General features: G+C 40.6%; 1 non-coding gene across 1 annotated transcript; it reads left to right on the top strand.

The window, feature by feature from the left end:
- The first annotated feature begins 13 nt into the window (after window positions 1–13).
- Window positions 14–85, top strand: trnah-gug. Its single transcript has one exon. It is a non-coding gene; the product is annotated as a tRNA-His (tRNA).
- The last annotated feature ends 8,598 nt before the right edge of the window (window positions 86–8,683 follow it).

The following is an 8,683-nucleotide window of genomic DNA, read 5'->3' on the forward strand; positions in this document are numbered from 1 at the left end:
CTCATCGTAGCTCGCCGTGATCGTATAGTGGTTAGTACTCTGCGTTGTGGCCGCAGCAACCCCGGTTCGAATCCGGGTCACGGCATTGTGAAACAATGTCACGGCAGATGAGTCTCTTTTTGACTATGTAAGAAAAATATGTGGCTTCGTGATTATTTTTTAAAAATCCGGCCGTAAATACGTAAAACATCAGAAAGGTCTAAAAATACGTGGACGTTCACTCGTTTCCTACCACTGGGAGTATTTTGGAAACTGTATCTAGCCACATTCAAAGGACTAGGGCCATGTTTGCCCCATTACTCCATTGTAATTACCATTAAGCACCCCCAGAGAGAGACGTGGTTGAAGAAATTGGAGTTTTCCGTGTTCTGGTTGGACCAAACTCATCCAGCCGAGATCTTTCTCTGTACAATAAGCTGATCAGTTGGAGGATAATAAATACCGCCTGTCCTCCGCTGCGCGTCAGCAAGGCATGCCAGTCAAAGAATTATGTTGGGTCGCACTCGGGCATAAAAGTAGGGAAATAACGTGAGCAGAAAATAACTTGTCATTTAAAAATAGCCTGGCAGAAGCACAGATACATAAATATTTTACTTTCTGATAAACAAAGTGCATTTGAGTTTAACAGCTTCGTCATATATAAACAATGCGTCTCACTGACTACATAATTAAAGACTGGAAACCAACCTGTGGAGGTGAAGCGGATTGAATGCTAAAATATGCTGTTGCCTTCACGTTCTGTCGGAAATATCCATATTAATACAAATAATAATAAATTAACTGGAAAATTTGGCACGTGAGGTGTGACGTTGAGCGTAAGTATGTTTCGGGAATGTTCAGCTGACGCATTTCTTTTTTTTATTGCGTTAGTTATTCGTTTATCAACTTGAATTAACTGAGCAACTTCTAAAACAGGACAAAGCACCTGCCTGTTGTTTTACTTGTGAAGCTATTATTCCATGTGGATTTAGTCACGACTTGCGGCAGCCTATCGGAATTTCGACTTCTGTTTTTAACTCTACGAAGGCAGCATCAGTTACCGCTCTGTTGGCTGACAGATTCGCCATTCATCAACCAGCCCTCCCAGCACCATTGAGAGCGGCATGGCAACGGCGCGGAGACGGGGGGAGAAGGTGTGGTGAGGGGGTGACAGTTTAACCGGACCAGAGAGGAGCAGCAGCAGCAGCTACAGCAGCAGTGTTCCCACTCCTCACTGACTGGAGAAACGCAGCACCTCGCTCAGTCCGCGCTCACACACACTAATAAAACGATGCACCACCGCCGCCTGTCTGCACACGCGCTGCCGCTGACCAGGTGTTGGAGCAAAGACCAGGGACGCCGTTAACGCCTCAGAACATAAACTTGTATGTATGTGCTGTGTGCACCTCTCTGTGGTCCCGTTCGCAGACGATCGAGAAGATGCTGAGCCGACTAATGAGCAGCAGCATCAGGAGTCTGGACAGGGAATGCAATTGCACCGTGAGGCTGCTGGACGACTCGGAGTACACCTGCACGATCCAGGTCAGTGGAGACCAACATTTCCTGTTTCTCAAATCACCTTGTTGCGGAGGACGTGCTTTTGACACGTAACAGGGTGGCGATCAGGTAAAGTGACGTTTCCTCCGCTCGCCCGTCACATTCAATGTGATGCTTGCAGGAAGCATTCAGATTAATAGAGGTGTCATCTACCGCAGGTCCAATCATCTTCACATTACACCTGATTGTATGTTTTATGGTGCAGCCTGTCATTGTGGAGCTGCGGATGTTAGGCTTTCGTCAGAGAGATACCTGTGTGGACATGCCATGATGAGCGCATGTGGTTCGTGCATTGCGTAGCAAATACCAAGGATGGCCAGATGACTCTATATGCCAACAGAAGGAATACCCTAATGTTAAATAAATACAAAATAAAATATCAGCATCAGCTGTTGTTCTTGACAGCTTTTTGCATGCATTGATTAGAATGCATTATAAAACTAATCTGGATAATCTGATCTTGAACGATTTCAGTGGAGGAGTCAGTCAGGATTTCTAGATTCTTTAGCTACATCAGCCAGTCTGGTTTTATCAAAGAATGACAGAATGTTAGATGTTTATATACTAATTATGTTTCTAGTTAGTGTAAACAACTCAGGTGTCATAGTCCCAAAGGTGGTTGACCTTCAGACTGACCTCATGTTTGGCTGATAAACTGCACTTGTAGTGATGAGAGGAATGTACATATATTTTTGCATTTGTGGTTGTTTTTTTTGAGCCATTTAGAAAGTCTTTTATACCTGAGACAGCTTTAACACAGAAATATTCTTTTTCGAATCTATAACAGTATCATCTTTTCATTTTCAAAGAGTTTTGCAGCACAAACCTTAACGAACTAGAAATTGTTTGAGTTTTTAAAAATGTGAACATAAATGACAAATACATGGCTCCAAAAATTATTTATCTCTAAATCTTATCTTATAGAAAAGGTAAAAGACAGAAGCCAGTTTTTTTCTGTTGTGTACTTTTGCATCATTAACTGACATTGTAAGTAATAATAAATTTTCCTTTAGTCTGAGTTACTTTAAATAAAATAAATTGGCACGAATAAAGGCAAAACATGATTGCAGTCAATAAGTGCACAGTTTGTTATAATGAGTGAATGCAGGAATAAGAGTAAGTGATTAATGTGCACTACCTCCTCTGTAAATCAAGTGTGTGTGTGTTTTTGTCTTTTGTGTTGCTGCATCATTATAAAGTATGATTTGTGTGTTGTCTAACCTGGTCTTTGATTTGCTGGAGGTGCGTTTGATGCCTCTTACTGGAAGAGATTCCAGCGGTGCTGAATTAGAGATGACAGCAGAGAAAGGCCATCAACACCTGCTCATTTCTACGATCTGACAGCAAAGGCAAAGCAAGGCTTTCAGCATGTAACAACTTAAAGTGGCGGTGCTCAGGGGACAGATAAAATGGGGATTTTGTCAGTGTCAGGTCTTTTCCTATCTGTAAAAAAATCAGCATTATCAACAAGTTGGGAGAAACATGAATGTTTTTCATTCAAATTATTCTGTTTTTTTAGTGTAGCATGTTGGTGAGTACTCCTTTAGATGACTGTGAGGCTGTCCTCATAGCTCAATACACATTACTGTTGAGAGAAAATGATGCGCTTTGTAGATCAATTGACTTTTGACCAGCTTGCCAATTTACCTGAGTGAGTTTTAACATTACTGTTTAACAAGCAAAACACCATGTAGATTTTTGCCTTTGGCCACGTGTGGAGACGACATGGTGTGCCTTGTGCTTTCTCTTAGTTTCCGCCTGTACTTTTTCCCCTTTGACTTCTAAGCAGCTCCTTCCCCTGAGCGTGATTCAAAGTGTTTGGCTGTCAAGATATGCTGATCCCATCCTTTTAGCAACTGAAACCACACAGCAGGGACAGAATGCCTAATTTCTAGTGGAGCTTGTATTGAGAAGGATTAGCGCTCTTTTGGCGTATGTCATTATTTCCAGCATGGGAAATAATGACATACGCCATTATTTCACACTATGGGGCCCTTGATGAAGCACAACTGGTCTAAATGGAGACATAAATAGGATCATCGGCTTAATCAATTGTCTATTATTCACAACAACAATGCCATTTATTTGCTGACATCCGAATGGGTGAATGCAGTATTTAGGAAACTCTATTAATTATGTTTTACACAAAGCATCTCTAAAGCTAAATAGACACTGGTGTTCACTTCATTTTGCATCGGAGTAAAGGACATTACAGTGTCCTTAGTGCAGGATGACATAATTGTGGGCTCAGGGAAATTGAGAGTGGATGGTAGCTGTCCTTTCCTGGCCCACCTTACAGAGGTGGCCCAGAATAAAGGGTCCTCGTGGGGCCCAGTGGTCACATTCTCCATTTAGCTCAATTAGCCTACACCTTTAACAGCTGCTGTTAGAGTGAAATCACATCTTTTGGGAACAACGGGAGATACAACCTCCATAATTGGGAGAATTTCTCAATATGAAGACAAGCTAAAGTGGAGTAGGAGAAGGTGAAGGTGTCCTGTTGTTTTAACATGGACTTCTAACTTTGCCTGTCAGTTGGCCAGGCCTGCCTACAGTATAATCAGACTGAAGAATGGGGAGAACCATGTTCACTCATCTGTCCTGTTCTGACAAGACTGTCCTTCACAATATTCACAGACGTCTCACATCCACAGATGTTTAAGCCTCAGCTCATGACTGAGCAGTTTATGCAGGAAAAAATTAAGAAGGTAAAGGTTGCTGTAATGAAAAGGTGGAAGGTGGTGCTGAAAGATCCAAATTTTAAAGAATATCAAGTTCAGTAACCACAGGATCAGGACTGGGGCGACCTGTTGCTTATGAACCCCATCAGGAAAACTTTGAGATAGTTTTGAAAAAGCAAAGTTTCAGCATTTAAAGGTAGCAATGGCCGTGCAGAGGGGAGTAACCTAATGGACATGTAGAGCTGTGCAGTTAATTGGATTTTATGTTCAGTTACATTGTGTAATAAATCCAGTGCTCCCCTTTTCATTACAGCTGAGACTTACTTTAAAGGCTAAAAGATCAAATTCACTTCTCCACAGGATGCTTGAGATTTACTTTAGATTTAGCCAAGATAGAAAGACATTGGTTCAGCTGAATTCAGCTGTTTAGAAACACTGTGCTCAGAGTGACTATAGCTACACTACCAGTCAAAAGTTTGGGCACACCTTCTGATTTAATGGTTATTCTGTTTCTGCACACTCTTGGCATTTTCTCGATGACCTTCATGAGGTCATCACCTGAAATGGTTTTGTGTTTGGGGTCAATGTCCTAAAACTAAATGCAAACCCAATGGGATGGCATGTTGCTGCAGGATGCTGTGATAGCCATGCTGGTTCAGTGTGCCTTCAATTTTGGAGAAATCCCCAACAATGTCACCAGCAAAGCATCCCCACACCATCGCATCATTCCTTGTGTTTCTTGACCCAAACAAATCTCTTCTGCTTATTGCTTCTCCTTAGTAGTGTTTTTTTTTTTATCAGCTATTTGACCATAAAGGCCTGATTCATGCAGTCTCCTCTGAACAGTTGATCTAGAGACGTGTCTGCTACTGGAACTCTATGTGCCATTTATCTGGGCTCTAATCTCTAACACTTGATGGCTTTGCGACTGCACTTGGGGACACATTCAAAGTTTTTGCAAGTTCTTAAAGTAATGATGGACTGTTGTTTCTCTTTACCTAGCTGATTGGTTCCTGCCATAATATGAATTCTAACTGCTGATGAATAGGGCTGTCAGCTGTGTACCAACCAGACTTCTGCACAACACAACTGCTGGTCTCAAAACTGGCAAGGCACACCTGTGAAGAGAAAACCATTTCAGGTGACTACATCATGAAGCTCATTGCGAGATGGCCAAAGGTTTGCAGCGCTGCCAACAAAGCAAAGAGTGGCTACTTTGAAGAGTCTAAAATATAAAACATGTTTTGAGTTATTTCACACTTTTACTACATAATTCCATATGAGTTCATTCATAGTTTTGATGCCCTCAGTATGTATCGTCACAACCTGGCTCAAAGAATGTGACAAGGAACAGGGAGACCACACCACTGGCTGTCACAGTATCTACAATGTAAATAGTCATGAAAATAAAGAAAAAACATTAAATAACAAGGTGTGTCCAAACTTTTGACTGGCAGTATATATGGAGGGGTATAGCTTGTATAACCTGAGAAACTTAGCTTTAGTATTACTGGAACCAGTCCTTTTATTTTTAGTGATCTTTGGCCAAATATAAATCGACTGGATTTATGATTTTATCCATTTTACCATGTTCTTCTTCATCTTTTTCTTTTGGCTGTTCCCTTTAGGGGTTGCCGCAATGAACCATCTGCCTTCATTTCATCCTATCCCTGGCATCCCCCTCTGTCACACCAATCCTCTGGATGTCCTCCTTCATTGCATCCATTAATCTTCTCTGAGGTCTTCCTTTTTTCCTCTTGCCTGGAAGCTCCATATTCAACATCCTTTGTCCACTATCTCTCCTCTGCACATGTCCAAACCATCTCAGCCTTGTCTTTCTCATTTTTGCTCCAAACTGCTCAACCTGAATTATCCCACTAATGTTCTCATTTTTAATCTTGTCCATCCTGGTCACTCCCAATGAAACCCTTTAACATCTTAGACTGTTCCACCACCAGCTGTGCCTTCCATTTTTTATTAGTGACATTATCTCACAACCTTACTCTCACTACCATCTTCTGAACCTTCTGGCACTCTTGCTTCTATCCTTCTGTCACAAATCACCCCTTCACCTCTTTTGTGCAGCCTGTTGCTTTGGATGGTTGACCCCAAATGCTTAAACCTGTACAACTTCACTGACTCTACTCCTTCGGTCTTTACTGTTAAACCTGTATTCCTCTCATTTACACACACTCTTTTCTCCAGAGCATACCTCCACCTCTTTGGCCTCACTGCTACCAGCACCTTACTGCAGATCACAATGTTGCAAACATCATAGTTCACGGAGGCTCCTGACTAATCTCATCTGTCCACTTCTCAGTGTCATGGTCCTTGGGTCTCGGACGCAGGTTTTTGAGTTCTTTTAAGGTTTAGTTTTCATTGTGTTTAAGCATGTTATATTTGAGTTGGTTTCTTGTTTAGAGTTTTTCCTTTAATTTAGTTCTTCATATTACAAGACTTTCAAGTCTTGTTTTCTTATGTTTTGTATAGATTCTTTATCGTTTATTATTTATTTTATTTATTATAGATTCTTCATCATTATTATTGTTTTTAGAGTTGTCTGTTCTTGCTCACTAATGAATTTCTGTTTATCGTTAATTGATTATTCATATGTTCCTTGTTTTCAAGTTTATTCTTGCTCCCTCTGTGTTCCTCAGGTCCTGTGGTTGTCTCAGTCGCTGTGTTTGTGCTCATATTTTGGTAGCTTCCTATTTTATTTTGGTAGTCCTTTGTGTCCTCTTGTGCTCTGTATTTAGTTTTATTTCCCCCTTTTCTTGTTATCTTGATTTTTGTTCGCTTGTTTTCTCCAGCAATATTCGCTTTTTCTGATTACCTCATTTTTCTATTTACAAATGTAAGTCTACATATTTGTGTTATTGTGTAGTATTGTTTCCCTGCCTTTCTCTTTCCCTGTGTTCTTGTTCTTTGTATTTGTGTTACTCGGACTCTGTTTTAGATTTATATTAAGACTTTTTTTCAACCTAATAAATGGCTCATCATTTATTTTTTTGAATCACACCTTTGTGTCCTGCATTCTGGACCCTCGCTCCTTCTGGAAATCACATTCTTGATGATCCACATGTTTGATTTGGTAGTGATTTTACGCCAGATGTCATTCCTAACACAACCCTTCCCATTTATCTAGGGTCGAGCACTAGAAGTACACTCGCTTGTGGCCCCCTGTGGTTGAGTTTACCCACAAACACATTGATGGTGGCATGCTACCATGCAAGGCATCGCCTTAACCAAAGGGAGCAATTTGGGGTACTTAACGTAAGACAGCTCGTGAAGCGGAGGAGAATAGATCGAATCACCAATCCACAATAAGCAGATGCCCTCTACCTGCAGAGTCACCCTATCCCAATCAATAAGAGGATGAATAGTTTCTTCATTCAGTATTGCAAAAAATTCCTTTTGTCAAAATTCCAGTCAATTGGTTGACTGGTTTCCTTGATGTGCGTCTTTTGCCTTTTATTATTTTTGTCCTGGAATATATTGACAGTGTTGCTCTGGTTTGGATTTAGCCCTAACACATGAGTAGCTGTGTCGGCTTCTTTACTCTTCTGAAATAATCACTGTAACTAAAGAGGCATACAAATACAGGGATTTTTTGGATCTATGTGTTGTTTGGCAGTTATACCCTGAATGCCTTTGAATTATGTAGTCAAGGAGTGTGGTTAAACAGCCACGGTCTAGCACTAGTAATAAGCAGTGTCTCAACACAGAACGGCAGAATAAATTCTCCAATGGCTCACAAACCAGTGAGTTACATTTCATGAGATTATTCTATGAAAATACAAGCTATGTAATTCACTCAAAGCTCAATATAACATACAGTTGAGCAAATACCATCCAGCAGTCAGGCAGTTAATTTTTGGAGTTATATACTGCGGGCCATTTGCTCTAAATTAATATTCCTGTCGTGAACCAAAATATGTATATATTAGTGATTGAAAGCCAGGTGAATGATAGAAATGCAGTGATGCAAGGAAAGGTACCTTATCACTGTGATTAAGTGACTCAGTCACCTGGCACCAACTCAAGCCTTGCATAAGTCACTAATGAAATTAGGATTGTTGTAATGCAGCCAAATGCGCAACTTGGAAGAAGCTTGTCTTGTTTGCGTTGTGAATGCATTATTGAAATAGGTTTCCGTCATCTCCAAAGTGGTCTCTGTGCACTTGTATTGTTTTCCTCTTGGTGTACGCTGCTAGAATTTGAGTAGACGTTGTAATATTCTGTTTGAATACATGCAAGGGCCTCTACTGATTATGGTGTCTTCATCGAGGTTCCACACTAAAATAATGAACATAAGAAAAATAGCAAATTATGAATTTGTGAGTATCTCACAAGAGACCAGAAGGCACTGGAGCATTCAAAATATCAATTTGGTGTTAAAAGATTGTTCTATAGTAAAACTGGCAAGTTTATAAATGGTCTTCATACACTGAACTACAGCAGGTATT

Source organism: Oreochromis aureus, linkage group 1, assembly GCF_013358895.1.
Source record: "Oreochromis aureus strain Israel breed Guangdong linkage group 1, ZZ_aureus, whole genome shotgun sequence".
Lineage (NCBI taxonomy): Eukaryota > Metazoa > Chordata > Actinopteri > Cichliformes > Cichlidae > Oreochromis > Oreochromis aureus.